Consider the following 20,000-nt stretch of genomic DNA (forward strand, 5'->3'; position numbering starts at 1 on the left):
TACTATATTTAATATATATATATATCTATATCTATCTCTATGCTCTTATTATCTACCACGCATATACTACTTCATTAATCATCTATCTCTATAGGCCTATCTACTCTCAGATACTATAGTTCATATAGAGCTATCTTCCTATGTAATATAGATCATATATCTGATTATAATTAGTCTTATCATTATTCTATAATTAATATACCTAGCATACGCCTATTATATAATATACCTATATCTAATCGACATATATATATATCAGATCACTATTATAATAGAACTATATATAATGATATATAATATATATATAGTATACATATATAATAATAACATACAGTCTATATATATAAGTTAGAGATTATAGTATAGTATAGTGAAATATATATATGTAGGTACTATATAGTTATGTATATAATGCTTATATTATGATAACGTGATAAATATATGTATATAGACATACTGCATGCTATATTATATAGACTATATATATTGATATAAATAAATAGATATAGTAAAATATATATATTAAATATATCATATTCTATCTTATCTGATATATATCTAAAAAAATAATATATATATACGATATCGTGTTGGTTTTTGTCTATAGCTATAGATATACATTACCACATATCTATATACATATCTAATAAATATATATAATAATCTATACCTACTATATTATACTATATATATCTATATGTATTAGTACTATAGTTGCTATAATAAGTATTTATATATTATTATTTCTAATATATATATATATCATACCATTACGCATATATATATTAATAGCACATATATATAAATATATGTATATATATTATCATATACATAGTATATATATTATATATATATATATATAAGTGAATATTATTTACTATATATAATACATATGGATTAGTTTTGGATCAGAGACATTTAGATTTAGCTTTTGATTTCATAATGTACGTTTATATATATAATATATTATTATTATATATTCTATATATATACTGATACTATACATATTATAATAAATATATATTATATCTACAATATGTATTACGGATATAAATATATATATCATCAATTAAATATTCTTATATTAGTATATAATATATCCGTATATATATATCTCTTCATATCTATCATTATCATATATATAAAGTATCGCTCTAATATATATAAAAGAATACTATATATACTATATATAGTATAGTATATATATATATATATAACTATATATATATACTGACGATAATATGTCTCCTATCAATTCGTATTATTATCTAACGTATCTTGATATCATCACAATGGACAGGCCTATATATCTCCATATTACCGTAGTATATATATATAGCTGCTCTATCTTTTCTATATTTCTATCTTATTACTCTCTATATCTCTACCTAATCGTTCTCTCCGCTCCTATCTTCATTTAATACTCCTCTATATCCTCGAGTTCCATATATATATATATAGAATATCTCTGATATATTAGTATATATCTATAGTTATATTATAGCGTATCTATAGCCATATTATTATATTAAATACCATACTACATCCTATAACTAGTATCATTCTCTCTCGTCTGCCTACTATCTCTACTACGATCTCGTGCGTATATACATCGGCATTATATATTATGCTTACCTACTCTACTTCTCTCGTATCAATCGGATCTACTATACAAGTCACTCCGTCGCTCTACTGGAGTAGTATCTATGTTCTCCTATGATCCTTGAGGTGTATATACTAATATCTAGTCGTCCTCATCGACATATATAAAGTCTATACATTATTCTATAACATAATTATATAGTATATATAAATATTACTCTAATGGAGTAATATGCATACTTTTTATATATCTAATAAAATCCCATATAGTACTATATCGTATCATAATCATCTCTAGTATTAATACATATCTATATACATAGCCATATATGATATACATATATCTATAGCAATATATATATAATATTATATATCTATATATAGTAATAAGTATAGTAGTTACCTCTTCATCCGACATCATAATCTTTATCATATTCTCTATACTCTCTCTATCATCACTACCAAAAACTCCTATATATTCAATATATCATATAATATGATACGTACATATATATCTCAATATCTCTCATATGGATCTTCTCTCTCGCTCCTATATCACTATATAATTTCTTCTAACTTCTCTCATCGTCCTCATCTCTCTCTACCTCTCCGCATACTCTCTCTGCTCACAAACATATATATATACACCACTCGTCTCTCTCCATCGTTCGCTCTCCCTCCTTTATAGCTATCTCTCAGTACATATTCTCGGGGTCTTGCTACTCTCTGCTCGTCCATCGCCCTCTCAGCCTCTGGGCTCCTCTCCCTCTTCTCTTCTCTCCGTACCTCTCTCTCTTGGCATCCCTATCTACGTCTCTCTCTCTGTCTATATATCTATGTATATTAGTGTTATATAGGTCGTGATACATACTATTACTATCCAGATACCATATATAATAGATGCATGCATATGCTATATAAATACTACTATCTTATATATATCTATGTATAGTATATAATATATATACTATATATAATACCATACGGCATATATGATAAGTATCAGCAATATATTATATAAAATATATATTATAAATAAGTTAGTATTATAACAATATATTTATAAATATATATTATATATATATAAGTATATACATGATATATATATATATATATATAATATAGCAAATATATATATCACAAAGTTATATATAGTACATTGCATATACATATACATATAGTGATAACATATATTATTATATATATATAAGATATATGATATAATAATTAATATATCGTATCTCTCTCGGCATATATATTCTTACTACTCTTTCATCTCATACTCTAGATTTCTATCTATCTTACTCCTCTACAATGATGAAATTTTGAAGCAGAGGACTTTCGTCTTAATTTGATTTAATATGTAAGTTTTAGCTTAAAATCTAGATTAATCTAGAGCAGGAAGTCTTTTATTGAAATAGAAAAAATATATATATTATATGAAGATTTTTCGCTTGATATTGCTTTGGCGTTATGCTATTGCCTGACCCAATAGCAACTGTCCTGATTACTATGAACTGCGCCAACACTTATTTTATTGTAAATATCCGCATCGTAGCTAAAGTTATTTCATATAAGATTTTACTTGACTGCCATGCTTAAAATATTATAATAAAAATATACCTACGTACATCACAGGGCTTTTAAAAAGGAATATACAGATAAAAACACACAGATCTCAAGACAGTGAAGCCCGTCCGCTCGTTCGAACGCGTCCTTGTAGTCGGCTGAGAGGACCAGCTGAGAGCAACAACAAATTTCATCCCGAATTCTGTTAATTTTACAAAAATGTGTATCGATAATTATAACGCAAACCCAGCTTGGGCCGCTCAGTAGCTACTGCGCTTCCTGCGTGTCCCCGACATTTGTTGATGGGCTGGTATTCATTAAAATTGGAAGAGAGGGGGAGATAAGCAATGTAAGTAAAGTTTGTGGGTGTTTAAAGTTTTATTTTTTTTCTTCATTTATTTATTTCTGGATTTTGATTATCAGTTTTATGGAGATTAAATAACCTTTCGCTATTGGGCGATTTAATTGTAGAACGTGGGGCGAAGTTTTTGTAATATAGGTAAATAGTATTTGAGTTAACTTACAACATATACGTTTAAGAATGGTTCCAGTTGTCGAGTAAAATTACAGATAATATAAAGGGCATTTCTGACTGATCTTACAACTTGAGTAATAATTAATAAATCATAAAGAAAGCAAATATTAGGATAATTTTATTGAGGAACATATCTAGTGACATGAATCCATGGTGCTCAGGCAAAGGCCAACAAACTATCACCTCATTCCATTGAGCTGGAACGTCTATCAAATCGCGACTTTGTATTGTAGTGTCTGGCAGTGTCCATTTTCCTTTATCTCTATGCGTCGCTCTCAGTAGAAATTTAATCGGCATTGATGAATGTGGAAGGAATTCTTCGTGCACTATAACCGTGGTGATTAAGGAGAAGTGGCCTATCAGTGCAAGGGTGGCTGAGTGTTCTGCCATATACCTCTCCATTTAGTGAATTGAGAGAGGAGCCTGTGTCGCTGGCGTGGAATAAATCTGCGCCTCCTAGATCTGGCAAAATCTAAGAAGTAGAAGCATATATACATTTATAAGTATATATACATTGGTATATATATATAATATGGTATCATATAAATCTTATAATATATAATATATATATATACTATATATATGTATAGTAATGTGTGTATATATATGTATGTATATTATATACCTATGTATACTATATATGTCATATGTACATATACTGTATGTATATAGTATGTAGATGTATGTTAGTGTATACTATACCTATATATATATATTATTCATCATCATCATCATTCAAGGGGCTAGATCGGCCGACGTGGGCGGTCATGGCCGCATCCACTCCGTTCGCTTCCAGCCATCGAGTGATCTCCTCGAGCTTAGTCTCCAGGCATGGCACATCGGTCCACATCTCTTAGTTCCATCAGCTACTTAGTCTCGTCGAGTCTGCCGCCAAGCTTTGTATGATCTCCATTGTCGCCCTAGGACTACCTCTAGCTAGGTCTCCTCCACCTCAAGGGTTGTCTCGCAGAGAGTACAACCTGGATGGGGCAGGGTCGTCCTATTGTCGGGTAGGGCGAGCTGGGTGGCCATATAGCCTGAGTTGGGCGATCAGAGATTATGTGCTAAGTAATCAGGTTCCGTCATGCCAGTCTCAGCGGTGTTAATTCCGCTCCAGGTGTGGACTACGTGGTTCTGCCATACTGTCACTCGAGCCATAGATCCGGCGGGGTAGGACTTGGTTAGCAAAGGCAGTCGAAGTGCGGGACTCCAAGGCTCTGTGTATTAGCGTCGCATGGTTTCAGGGGGGGGATTCCATTAGGTAGTACTAAACGAAGTATGCAAGGCCTTGAGTAGACACGCTAGCTTGGTCCTCTGGCAATAGAGTACGTCCGTGCGCACCGAGTAGACATTCTCCAAACGTGTCATCATTGTTGATCGAGTTCATGGCTCTCTGTTGCTCGAGCGGGCAATACCGTCTTACTGACTTCCTGGTAGCTGACAACCCATGATAGTTCTGTAGCTACTTCTGACCAAAGGTAGTGTAAACTTTCTGTGACTTCACGTCACTCATGGCGCAGGCTCGCAAGCATGATTCGACTGGATACGGGTTCGGCCGCATAACAGGCCCCCAAAGTCCATAATCTTGGTCTTGGATCGCGGAGACCTTCTGTAAGCCTAAGGGGCTTTCGCGCTCATTGCTATAAGTGCATCAAGAGCGCGCTCTACAAGTGACTCGCCAGGAGCTCATATAGGTTATGGCAGACATCGTCGGCAAAGTCAAAGTCGCGAGTACCTAATTATATGGCCTATTGTTGGGCTCCGGCACTGACTTTGGGCTAGTACTCCGTTGGCTGCCATTATCCTAGTCTCATACAGTTGTTGTAGAAAGTGTGGGTGCTAAGAGCAGGCAGTCGCCTTGGCCCTTTCACCCCTGAATTTAAGCAGGAAGAAAGTTCGACATACACCGCGCCACGCTACAGCTTATACAGCACTTTCAGTACCTTGTATAGAGCTTGCTTATTCAGGTCGCTAATAATCTGTTGCTCGGAATTCTCTGAGGGCCTCAAGGATCTCGTGGCCGATAGGCGATTCCCTATGGCTGTCCCCCGCGTCAGAACGGCTCTTCTGAGTCGGAGTGTAAGCTGCATAGTCAACCGCACGACTCAAACTGCACGCCGGCGTTCGGCATGAATTACTCTGAAGCGCTAGGATAGACTCGGTCTATTGTGGCTTGCCAGGAGTAAGATCGCAGAGCTGCTACATCTCGGTCTTCTGGTGCTTGCAGTGAGGGTGTTGGGATTCCCCACGTTTCAGAGAATTGGAGCGAGAACCTTGCCTGGTTGATGCTGAGCAGTGTAATGCTCAGCGGGTAGTTGCTTACAGTCCCATTCAATTCCCCTTTTCCCTTCGCAGAGTAGGGGATGACACGCCTCCCTTCAGCAGGATCAGGGGTAATGGTATCCAGGCGAGACTGCCAAATGGCTAGTCCAAGGATCTGTTATCAGGTCCCGTGCCATAGGTTCATCACCCGAAAAATACATGATCAGCAGCCTTTAGCAGTTCCAGCAGGGATATCCAGCTATATGGCCTGCATGCTTTGCCACTCTTCAACTTGGAATTGCCGTTACCTTAACCTCTGTTAGTGGTGGAGGTTGGAAAAAAAAAAACAAACAAAAAAACCAAAAAAAAAAAAAAACCAGCAACAAAAAGCCAAAAAAAAAAGAGAGAAAAGACCCGATCCTTCGCTGTGGTGGGTCCCGGCCGAGGGCACTGAGACTATCGCTTGGTCATCCAAGTCTAACTGTTCGGAGGATCCATCTGGTGCATGTCTACTGTTGCTAAAAATACTCAGGCCGCAACGTTCTCTAACCACTACCGCAACATGATCGAGATGATCCGTCCATCAGCTGTATCGGTAAGCTGCAGGCTCATTCTGTGAGGAGGGCTTAGGGTTCAGTTTTCTGCTCAAGGGCTTGGTAGGCAGGGCGAGAGGTCATTTACCAGTAAGAGATTGCTTCGGCGCTCGGCTGCAGCAAGTTATTCCTGATGAACTGTTGCCTTGTCGGCGCCTTCTCAGGGCAGTGTCTCGAGGCCGCGGCTTCCTACGGGCACTCTATGAGAACCGACGCGAAGATCTTGATTCCATTTACGATGCGCTTGCGACACCGCTTCAGTGGCGGCTGTCTTAATGTCTCTCTAGGAGTGGTATTCTGGCCTTGTCTCTTGGGCGTACGCCAATGGACTCGTTTCCTTAGCTGCTTCGAGTTGTTACGGCCTTGAAGGACTCCCGACGTAGAGCAACTAGTGGATCCGTCATGTTGGCTGGTTTCTGAGAATCGGGTTCGAGCAGACTAGCCGTGGCGAAGGCGCCATCGGGCACACCTCCTGCCTCCTTAGTCTGTCGGCAAGTTAAAGCACGCTTAGGGTGGAGCTACATGAGGGACGGGAGCTTTGAAGTGTACGGGCGCGCAGGGTAGGCGCTACAAGCAGGGCCTATGGTCGGTTGCGCTTGAGCTAGGAACTGCAGGCACTCGGTAAACGCCTGCAGTTCTGGAGGATCCTCCAGTCGCGTGCTCAGCAAGGCATGTGGTTCGTATCTCACTTGGCCACTGTAGCCCAGTATCGCTTGTTACCGGTCAAGTCCATCACGCGATGTAGAGTTGGAGGTTCGCTGGTACGTCAAGGAGGCGCAGAGATCTCTCATTTTCGGCCTTGTTAGGCAAAGTTCCCGGTGTTAAGGATCGGCCTATTCTCGGCTGCTGGTGATGCAGCCCGCTGCTTCTCGAGCCATGGGGGTCGCGACATACATCTCGTAGAACTTTAGACTGCGGTTCAGCGGCGGATATCGGCGCATTGAATCGCCAGGAACAGATGGCGAATGTCTGCCGCGGGGGCAATTCGTCTGCTGCCTACACTATGTCGAGTATTGGTGTAGAACGCCTCTTTCACATCGGGTTTTATGTACATCTGGTTAGGGAGGCGTACTCATCAGGGCTTTGAATAAGAGTACATGAAAAGGCCAAAATGCATGGCTTCATGTCTCAATGACTATGATACGCTCATCAACGCGGTGTCACCGTTCGACTACCCGCATGCTGAAGTCGCTGAGTATGGGCTGGATGGCTTACACCCCTGGGAGTGGTGATCGGCTATCGCTTGGCGGCCCGACCAAGTAGTTAGGTGTTTTAAACCACACCTACACTGATGCGTGCCTGCTACCTTACCAGGTCTTGCTCACTTCTCTGAGAGGGCAGGCGCACGTCATCACTCGCGGTCATTCTCTTCAATTCCCGCGATAGACAGAGGTAACCGCTCATGGCCTGGGCCGGTCAAGACCGGTATGTTCCACAGGCGTCGCCTAGCTACGCGGAAAAGCACGCCTGAGGTTAAGGCCTTCGTGTTATGTTCTACATTACGCGTTATGAGTGTCACGGGTTCTCCGACGCGAGTTGCTTCTGCCGCCATCCCACCATAGCGAGACAGTCCCCAGATAAAGAGGGGGTACGGCTAGCTAGCTGGGATCGGTCGGGCAAGCCTATCCACCTGTGTGGGTTCGCCGGATGGCTTTGCCCAACTATGAGCTTCATGGTGGGGGTTGGCGCCTGGCCGGGGCGGGCAGGACGGAGACGATTACTCTTTCGGGTGTACTGCTCAAGCTCCTGAATCCTGGCACGACCCAGACATTTGCCCTCCCAGGCGGGACTGCCTACAGCCCGCGCGCTTACTTGCTGGTGGGAGGGACATAGCACCTCTGCCCTCCTGGCAGCATTTTCGCATTTAAAAAGACGATTGGCCGCAGAGGGTCATTCCTGGGGGGAGTAGACTGGGCTAAGGCCACCTCCTCCGCGAGCCGCCCCATTTCCCCCTCTATTAGGGGGCGGGCGCCGGGTTGGCTAGGGGTCAGGAGTTGGTACAAGGCAGAGCGTCTCCACACGCGCGGTGGCGCTATTAACTCCATGTACCTGCTGGGGGGGCCGGCTCCTGCTGCTCCGAGATCCCCCACAGATTTTTAGCCTGGGATCCTTTTTCGATATAAGCGTCAAGGTAGCCAGGGCAGTAGGCCTAGTGGGTGGCCACGAGTAGGCTACTGCAGTAAGTCTTATATGATGGAGATCGAGGCTGTGATCCTGGCAGTGGAGAACTTATTCGAGGTAAGCATGGCTCCTTTTTTCCTGCACATGGGCTACGGGCCAGGGGTGGGAGCTTGCATAGCGAGTAGGCAGAGGCATGCAAGCACTTAACACTATCTAGGCTAGCCACACATCGCCTTCTTACTAGGCACCATGCTACGTGAAGGCACCCTACAAGATTTCCAAGATATATTATACTAGTCTAGAATCATAGGTATATTATATATATATATATATATATTTAAATATAATATATTGTATATAATACTATAATATATATACGGGGGTACATTTATAATATATTAGCTATATATGATGTATATGTATAGTATTGATGATGTATTATACTAGAGTATTATTATATATAGATAGTATGTATATTATTGTATAAATGTATATGTATAATTATGTGTATATATGATATATACGTCTATACTCATTATATGCACATATCTACCATATAATGGACTTATTATATCATATGATCATGTAATATGCTATATATTATAAGGCATAATATTATGTATATAGTACGACGTAGTATTATCATATGTATATGATACACTATCTATGTCCACAACGCACAGCTACACACACACACACACACCCACACACGAGGCACACACTAGCATCTACATCCCAGCACACTATAATCCACACAGGCAGCACACAGCAGCCCACAGCTGATTATATTATTATAGTATATATAATATACTATTATATATATATATATATATATATATAGTATTGATATAAATAAGTATTTATATTATATAGTATTAATGTTTATATTTGATCTTTAATTTTTATTATAATATATAAATCAGGTTATAAGTCTAAATTTATAAATATATCTTTATTTTTATTTGTGAAATATATGAGATATATATATTTATATATATTTTATATATCATATTTAATATATTAACGTCTATATATATGAAGGTTTACTATCATATATATATATATTAGTTAGTATATAGACTTTTATCATATTTTATATATACTATTATATATATATGCATACGATAGTATGTATTATATGATGATTTTATATATACTATAGGTACTATATTCATAATGATTATATCTATATATATTAATATAGCTATATGTATAATTATAGTAATGTAATACTATATATGTATTACTATAGATATATAGATATATACTATATACAATATGTTATATTATATATATATTATCATATATATATCTCATCTCATTATTATACGATTTATATAATATTATATTTATATATATATACCTAGGTATTTATATATTATAAGCTTGAATATAAATAGATATATTATATATATATAATTAGTATATTAATATAAGTATATGCTTAGTATATATTATTATGTATATTACTATAGATATACACTGATGATCTAGCACATAACATAAGCTATACATATTAATATCAATATGTCATCATATTATACTGACATACAATATACATACATACCTACATACATACATTACGTTTACAACAGTGCATACCATACATATACGATCCATACTATACATAACAGGTACGTGATACTACTGATATCAGATATGAGTATAATGAATAAATATATATATATTTTATAATATTGTATAATTATATATTATGATTATATACATTGACATACATTTAATACATACGATACATACATAGCATTACATACATACATAGCATGACATACATATCATACATTGCATGGATATAGCATATATACTACATAGCAGTACATACATCTATACATAAATCCATATCTATACGATATCTATTGACAGATATTGTTTATTATATAATACTAGGTATATAATAATTATATGTAGTATATAGGGCGTTCATACAATACATACATTACATACATTAATCATACAGACTATGACTACATACATAGTCATACATTACATACATACTATACATACATAGCATACGATACTATACATAATATTCTTATGATAGCCTATCATACATTATATATATTATATATAGAGTCTAATTATAGATTACTATATTATATACGTACTATATAGTAGTATGATATATTTAGGTACTATAAGAATATAAACAATATATTATATTTATATTATATAAATTTATATATATAGTGTTATTATATATTATTATATATATGATATAAATATTATATATATATTATTTTATGATATATAATTTATATATATATTTATATTATTATTTATATATAATTTATATACATATATATTATATATACTATATTTAATATATACTATATTATAGTATTTAAGTGTATATATTTATTTATATATATAACATATATAATTTATATTTATCATAAATATATTACTCTATATTTATATGATCATTATTATACTATTATTTATGATGATTACATATAACATGATATAATAATTATATCTAATTTATATGTATGATATGTAATGTATATATATATATATAGATTGATATATTATATATATTATTATATTATATAATTTAGGATTTATATATATGATATTATATATATTATATATGCATAGTATATACTATATATCATATCAAGCATAGCATATAGTACAATACATACATACATATATATATAGCATAGCATAGGCATACATATGATACATACATACTTACATACATACATACATACATACTTACATAATGGACGATAGCATACATAGCAATTACATACATACATACATACATACTAGTAGCATACATACATAACATACAACAGGATACACGATATATATGTATAGATATATATATGATATAACTCTATATATTATGAGTATAGATATCATATATCATACATACATGAGCATAGCTACCGGACATACATACTAACATAGCAGATATATATATATATTATAGTATATATTATATAACTATATTATACGTAAGTGAATTATAATTATATAACATGCTGGATGATTACATACATACATACATAGCATACTAAATTACATACATATCATACATTACTATTATATGTGATATCAATTATATAGCTATATATAGTATATTATATATATAGACTAGTATATCATTCATATAAGGTTCAACATCTCATACATAGGCATACATACATACATAATACATTACATATCATACATTCTTATATACATACCTGACAGATTAAGTATTATATATATATACTGATATTATATAGTGATATTAGTTTACTATTTATATATTATTCGTATATATATGATATATATATTTAACACATTATATACATACATAGCTAGATATATGATACGAGATAATCTACTATATATATTGTTATAGTATAACATGTGTTTATGAATGCATGTAATGTGTATATATCTGCCATATATCTGTTATGTTTTATTGTATATGATACATATTATGGATATAGCATATAGTTGATTACACATGAAGGCCTGTGGTGGCTGCGTGGTTGAGAGGCTATCGGACTGCGGAAGACTGTCGACGACCTGCAAATCTGTAGTTCGCGAGATGATTCGAGTCACCGGCCGGTGGCGGTGTTAGCCTAAAGAGAGGGGGGCTAAGGGATACTTCACCTCGCTTGCCGCTGCGCAGAAAAACAGACATAAGTTCGCCTTGAGAAGAGTCAGTGTATGTGTGCGTTGGTGGTCACTAAACAAGCGGTTGATTGGAAGGGCTATCCAGTCAGGGGCAAGTGTAGGTGGCCTGTCCATATTCACACTATGCAGTAGTGAACTGATAGAGGCCTTATGTCGCTGATCAGTGGATATGAATGGCTGTTGAAATAAAAAGAAACAAAAAAAAAATTATATATACAGCATATATATTATTTTATATTATAATATATATATTATATATATATTAGGTATATTATGTACTATTATATATATTGATTAATATATACTGCATTATATGGATTGAGCACATAATTGTTTGTATGTATATTATTATGGGTGTGTGTTGTGTGTGTGTGTGTGTAGTGTGGTGGGTGTGTGGTGTGTGTGTGTGTGTGTTTGTGTGTGTGCCTAGTGTGTGTGTGTGTGTTTGTGTGTGTGTGTAATTTCTTTGTGGGGAAAAAATGTATATATTTTCTGATGAAGATACAAAATAGGAACTGGTCAAGATACATGCCCAGTGGCATTGTGCAGTATATCATTCTCATTTTATACATGATATAGTAGGCTATATGATTAATATGATGGCTTATTTATATACATTTGCATATTATATGTGTTATATACTATGATATACATATATTGTCTTATTGTATGTACGCCACAGACATCTATGTGTATATTATACACATAGAACTATATGTTTGATATGTAGTACAGTGCCTATTATGAATTATAGCACATACTAACATTATATTATCAGCACAAGCTAGACACAACGCATCCGCGATCGATAGCCATCGGCATCCAGTCCCTCCATCCATCCATCCATCTCATCCATCGCCCGTCCACGACTGTGGATCTGCCGCAGCCGACGCGCTACCACGCGACCGCGCTCCTACCCATACGGCCACGCCAGCCCGCTACCGCACCTCCCCGCACAGGCCAACCCACTTCCACCTGCATGCACGCACGCCACTTGTGTTTAAGTGATCATCTCACTACGCACACTACGCCAACGCGCACGTGAGGTGTCCATATCGCATTGCCAGAAGAAATAAAATGCTCATCCATCGTCTTGGGGTTTCCATCCTATCCATGCCCTGGCGCGTGCCTATCTGTCCCGCTATTCACATGCCATCCATGCTGCCTGGATCGCTTATCGGGCTACCCTATCCATCCATTAGCTATCCCTCCTATGTCATCGCATCGGCATGCCCATCCACCCCATGCCATTCGCTATTTCCATCCATCCACGGGCCATCATCTGTCATCTGTCTCATGTCTTGATCGCATGATCACTGCCATTCCATCCTACCTATTCATCCTATTCCTATCCACGGCCATCATGCCATCCATCTCATCATCGCATCCATCGCTATTCATCGCATCCACTAGACCACTCCGACTCCACCCAAGCTACCCACGCCACCAATACCATTCCATCCACCCACTCCTATCCATCCCATCCACTAGCCATCTCCATCCGCTCACGCATCCACCCTATCCATCCATGCATCCACCATTCATCCATCGCGATATTATCCTATCAACATCCATCGCATCCATCCATCATTCATCCAATCCTATCCATACATTGCATCCATCTGTCCATCTAGCGCATCCATTCGCATCTATGCTATGCCATTCCATCCATCCATATGACCCTGCTGGCCTACGCCTATTCATCATCCATCTAATTCATCCATCCACTACCATCTGTTCCATTACCATTCATATCTATTCATCGCGATCGCATCACCCACCCAATCCATCGCATGCCGTCGTCATGCCATCCTTATCCATGCCGATCCTCCACCCACCCACGCTACAGGCATCCATCCTCCATCCATAGAATTCATAGTCAATTGTAATATCATTACGCCACAAAGGAATGTAGATGTTTATATGAAAAGAAGAGAAAAATAGGATTTAGGTCATTGATATACATATCATAATTTATGTGTAGGACATTGATCAGTGATAAAAGAAAAAAAAAAAGCTTAAGTTTATTTATTTACGTCAAGCCTCTTATTAGGCTAAGGGTACTTACATTTGGCTATCAGTCTTCCGTGCATCTAAATAATCTATTGTAGGTAGCAGATTACTCACATAGGTTCTCTGTATTTAGGAGGTTGTTCATATTTTTTTGGTATGGAGTTAAATAGTAATCATAAGTATGGCAGAAGTGTATGCATTTTAGTATGGAGATATGTAAATTTCTGTGAATTTTTGTGTCTGATTTTCAGTGTTACTTAATAGAGATTTATTAACATTTCACCTTTTTATACCTTAACAAAAAAACAGAAAAAATAGTAAATATCATTATTTTTTCTATATTTATATTAACTATGCGAAGGATATCTCTGTTGATTAATATAAACATGGTATTTGGGTCTTCGTTTTCCATCTGCATAGTTCTCCTGCCATTGGTACCATGTACTGGAAGAGGAAAGAGGAAATTACCTTATAATAAGTTTTGAGTTATTCATTACATGTTTGTTGAGTTACTTGTATATTCTCTTCTCTCCTAGTAGAATTCGTACTCTTGTGCCTCCCTAACTTGCTGCTGCACGAACACATGAAGCATCTATTTAAATCTTTTACTTGGAGTGCCAATTTTAATAATGTTTGCATAGGCTTTAAAATATACCACACCAGTTTAAAATGTTTCGTGGTGGTATGTTACATAGTATTGTAACAGTAGAGCAACGAAGGCTGGAAAGTATATGGGTTATTTTGGAAAAAAGCGGGAAAAAAACAGTCCGCTGACGTTAGATTCTTACTTTCGGCACTCATTAGGCGCTTTGAATGCACCGCTTGTTTTGCAAGTCTCATGTCTCAATTGAACTTCCGTGGAAGGAATATCGCAATGTTCAAATGGGGCAGTCATGAAGTTTTCTTGGTACAGTATAATAATGCTGTTTATTACTAGAATAATGGTCCAATATAATTTTTGTTTTCTGTTTATTCATTTTGAAATTTTATACATTTACTGGTTTTGGCTGTTGGGCAGCTATACCAGCGAGACTTGAATGAGGTAAGAGGCAGTAGGATTCATGTTTGACTTCGGGGTGAACGATTAAAGACAGGCATGTGGATTCAAGGTGCATATTTGTGAGTATTTCCCATTAACCTAATGTGGCATGGGCTTTTTGGCGTGCTGTGGCATATGCTGCCTTAAAAAACAGAAAAAAAAAAAAAAAGAAGACACAAAAGAAAAAAAAACATAACAGGTCGTATCTGTTGGTCTGCATCTGTATGGTTGCTTCCTGTGCGGCATTTGGCTACTGAAAAACACTGCCTGCGCGATCAGCATAGTAGTATGCCTACCCGGTGAACTAGAAAAAAACGCAGGGGTTAATAGGCTGTGAAAATGCTTTTTTTGTGTTGAGCCAATTCTATTTAGCATTTGTGTTTTTCTAAGATTTTATATGTAATCATATTCAAGTTCAATTTATCTTTTGTATTAGCTAATGTTAAATTTTCAGACCGATAGCAGGGACTGTAGGAGGATGTGTTCCTTTGGCACAGTCGCACCTTTTAGGAATGACGATAACTACTATAAAAATTGTAATTGGTCTAGTTTTGTTTTCACAGATTTTTTGTTTGGCATTTTGTTTTATAATATCAGCTAGTGTAGTTACGTTTTGGGATTTCATATGTGTTCATATAGATTACATACATTATTTTGAATGGCTAGGCTTTAACGGGCAGAGACATGGGTGTTAAGACAGTTTATTTGTAAATGAAGGAGTCTTCCAACATATTATTATTATATTGAGCTGTTCGTTAGGGCAGCTTTAGTATTTATTTATTTATTTATTTATTTTCTTTTAATATTGTAAAATTTCTCTCTTTTGCTGCAACAGGGTCTAGAAACTATCCCATAAAAAGCAGGTTATTAAGTTAAGGCCTCCTGAATGGTAGGGACTTTTATGTTTTATAAATTATATAGTTTAGGCTGTATATAACACAGATCACGTTCTGGTTCTTTGTATGTCTGATGATTATTAAATTATAGAACTCTTATTATTGTATAATTTTTTTCCCCTGCAGGCTGGGCTATAGATGGATTATGTTCATTGAAGTTTTGATATTACTAAATACAATAATATATGTGATGTAGAAAATGTATTTTCTTATATACAAATCCAGATAAAAAAAACACAAGAGGTTTCCTTATAAAGTATGAACGCATGCATGAGGCTTCATGAAGTATGAACGATGATGTTTAGCTAATTACTTTGTATCATCTGATTTGATCTAATATTGAGCATGATGAATTACATATGGAAATGTTGCGATTTTTCAGGAATATAGGCATTTACTATTGGCAAGCACTGGGTAGAGTGGGGGTGTTATAACATGCATGCAGCAACCAATCTAATTACTAATGTCCGAAATGGTCCTCTTGAGCAGTTAGAACTCAATAGTTCTAGGATCTCCTGCGAATAATATAAAGTTTATTCTAGTATCCTATGCTACTATTTTGTTAACTCACTTACGCACGCTTGCATCATATAGCAGGCATTAAACTTATTTTTTGGAGGGGGAGGGAAGGATATACAATAACAAACTTGGCAAACACATTGATTTCTAAAAATAGGGGCATGCACTTCTACCTTGTTTCCAAAAAATTTTAAGCTATAAAGAGTAAATTATATATATGAATATAATAAATGGTTATTGTACTATATAAACTGGGAGGAATATAGCATATAAAATTTTTTGTTGGCTATTAGACTATTAGACAATATAACTGTATTTACAGTTTACAGTCTGCATAACCAGACTGACTTTACTGGCTTTGTATTACATATTTTTTTAAAGTATAAAATTTACAGAACAAACTATAAATGTATGATGATGATTCAATCGCAAACTAAAACCGAACAAACGTTAAGAAATTATGTGATAAAAAGTAGAGATTATACTTGTATTGATATTTGCTAGTTAATACATAAATAATAAGCAAGCTTATAATCTTCTGTTTCTTAGGAAAACTTTTCGCAAAGATAGATTTGTATTAGGTATGGTCGTTCATGCATTAGCTTTCTATACGGATACATTAAATATCAGAATTTCTTTAATCGAAGCTGTAATCCTATTTAGATATGATAAATTTTAGATTCATTTAGTGTTTTCTAAAGCTCATTAGCAACCTTAATCAAACCTTATCTGCTTAATTATAATTACAATATGTGGTAAATTTTTGGGCCTATTGCAATTGAACTCTTGGGACAACACTATAATCTGAGAAGGACCTTGTACAAAATTGTCATTTATTATCTAATCGGAGCTTCCTTACATAGTTTTGGCATATACATAATTTTCTTATAGTTTTTGGCTTATTACTCTTTCTTTACAAGATTTATATTGTTGGGGGGGGGGTTTGGTACTGTTTATTCAATCAAAGTAAAAGAGAAAAGAATTTCCATAATTTTACCACATTGCAATGTGATTTTGTTTTCTTAACCTGATGCTGCCAGGTGGCATGTATGTATAATGCCCATGCCCATTGAGTTTAGTTTATTAATTGTCTTTACATATAGATGCTCCACGAATACCATAGTCACCAATGAGCCATTTTACTAGTTACTAACCTATCTCACCTGTTTACCCTTTTCTTCTTGATTTCTTTTTATTATGGAGGGGTTTTATCTCATCTTAGAACAATGTAATGTCACACCATCATAATAAATATAAGATCAATAATAATATTAAGAATAAACAATAATAATATAATAACAGTAGCCACGCAATATTACTATTGCATTTAGTAGAAAATATAAAACGTTTTGCAAAAATACTCATGAGTAAGTGAAATCAGGTGAGGTCCAAGCTCAACTAATTGTAGCGTTAGCCTTGTGGTAAGCAGCTTAAGGATCAGTCTAGGCATGCAGAGATTTTTTCATAAGCGTTACTTCGTGGGCCTACATTTTCAAAACAGCATTAGATCATATTTTGTTAGCTCTAGAGATCGAGATTCACAAGTTGCTTAGTTATCAAGGAGTCAAGCGACTAGGGCGCTATCTGATCTCCACATGTTTACCCCTGTTCCTCTTTGATATTTTGAGGGGAGATATTTTTGGGGGGGGGGGGGCTAATACTTTTTCTATTTTTCTAACTGTTGATCATCATTACCAATATTTTATTCACATATTAAACTAGAATATCTGAATAAACGTCATGTTTAGTCTTCGCAAAGATTCAAAGGAAATATAGGATTAGTTGGTGGATTGGAAAGGAGGCTTTATTGTAAGCTGTACTTCTTGGTGAACGCATGTGTTCTTATGGTATCTATGGGTAGAATAAAAATAGGAAGTGGTATGTATACATGAGGTCCTGATCTAGCAGGTTGTTATGATCAGATCAAGAGAAGTTTCATATTATATGCCACAACACTACAAATAATCTGTCAAAATGCCTTTCAGGTATACAATGTATGAATCGTAATAATTTATTAGTGGACAGATTATTTATGCAATTAGCTAATTGTGTTGTACTAATAAAAAAAAAAAAAAAAAAAAGAAAAAAAAAAAAAAAAAAAAATAATGGAATAACGGTCAGGTATTTTGTACTTGGATAAGTCCAGGCAGGATAAAGGAAACATAAAGACTTAAGAAAAGACAAATAATATATTTCTATATGTAGGCTTATACAAATACAAATCCAACAATTATTTACAGTGATGTAACAAGGTTATTTTATATTCAAGTTGATTATTGGCGTATGAAAAAGGGTATTTCATACTGTGCCATGTCCAAGGGCCTGTGATTATCTTATTCGCTATTGCATTTTGAATTCGTGAGCTGGCATTAGTACAGATTTTTACCTGATGCTGATTATATGTGGAAGAGGCACATCATTTATCCCATTTCTGCTGACATATGACAGTGAAAAGAAAATCCTTATTAAATCATAAATGGCTGTAACTGTGAAAGCACACTCCATACTTTACATATTCATTCTTTGACCCAACTTTGGGGGGCGAATGCAGCACTGCTTGTATAAACTCTTGAGATATACACTAAGGACTAGCTTAACAGAGAACTTCTGATATAGGGCGGCAGGCACGTCAATCCTAATCATCACATAAGAGCAATCCGCTGTTCCTTTTTCCGCCTGGCTGTTGCTGATCCGATGGTGCAGCATGAGGAGATCTTTGGGTCTGGGTCTCCACATCCTGACCGGCGCCTGGGAATCCAGCTGCTGAGCGCATAGATAGAGTAGTGGAGCTATGTCGGGCAAAATGGGATTGCCAGTCATCGGGCATTGCAAAGTTGAGTCACCCGTGGCCCGATGTCTGCCCAGCCAGTTCGCTTGGGGTTGTCGGTCCATTTCGCTGTAGCTGTAGGAGATGGATATACGAGTATGAAATGCATCAGCTGTGATTATTTTTATAGAAAGATTGTTAGAGTAACAGTGCAAACCTGTGATTTTGTTGTAGGATGTTGCTGAATTGAGATGGACATATTCTCTAAACAATTATTTCTGGATTTGCTATCATTAATTTATACCATTGAAAGTATTTGTCTTGGTAATAAATAGGAATAACATTTAAGGGGCCATTGGATACATGTGACTATTGTGCTGCCATCAATCATTCGATGAAAATATTTGCAGTTAGGGCTTCGTGAGCGGTT

General features: G+C 35.8%; 1 long non-coding RNA gene across 2 annotated transcripts in view; it reads left to right on the forward strand.

Moving 5' to 3' along the window:
- The window catches only part of LOC119596860, a 58,180-nt gene that overhangs the window by 23,477 nt on the left and 14,703 nt on the right, over positions 1-20,000 (forward strand). Inside the window, exon 1 of one of the 2 annotated variants that reach the window (XR_005230784.1) lies at positions 18,019-18,031. The exons of the other annotated variant lie outside the window; for it this stretch is intronic. This is a non-coding gene — a long non-coding RNA (uncharacterized LOC119596860). Of the gene's footprint in view, positions 1-18,018; positions 18,032-20,000 lie in introns of those variants that run through there. 2 annotated transcript variants of the gene reach the window in all.

The sequence above is a fragment of the Penaeus monodon genome, chromosome 38, assembly GCF_015228065.2.
Source record: "Penaeus monodon isolate SGIC_2016 chromosome 38, NSTDA_Pmon_1, whole genome shotgun sequence".
In the NCBI taxonomy this organism is placed as follows: domain Eukaryota; kingdom Metazoa; phylum Arthropoda; class Malacostraca; order Decapoda; family Penaeidae; genus Penaeus; species Penaeus monodon.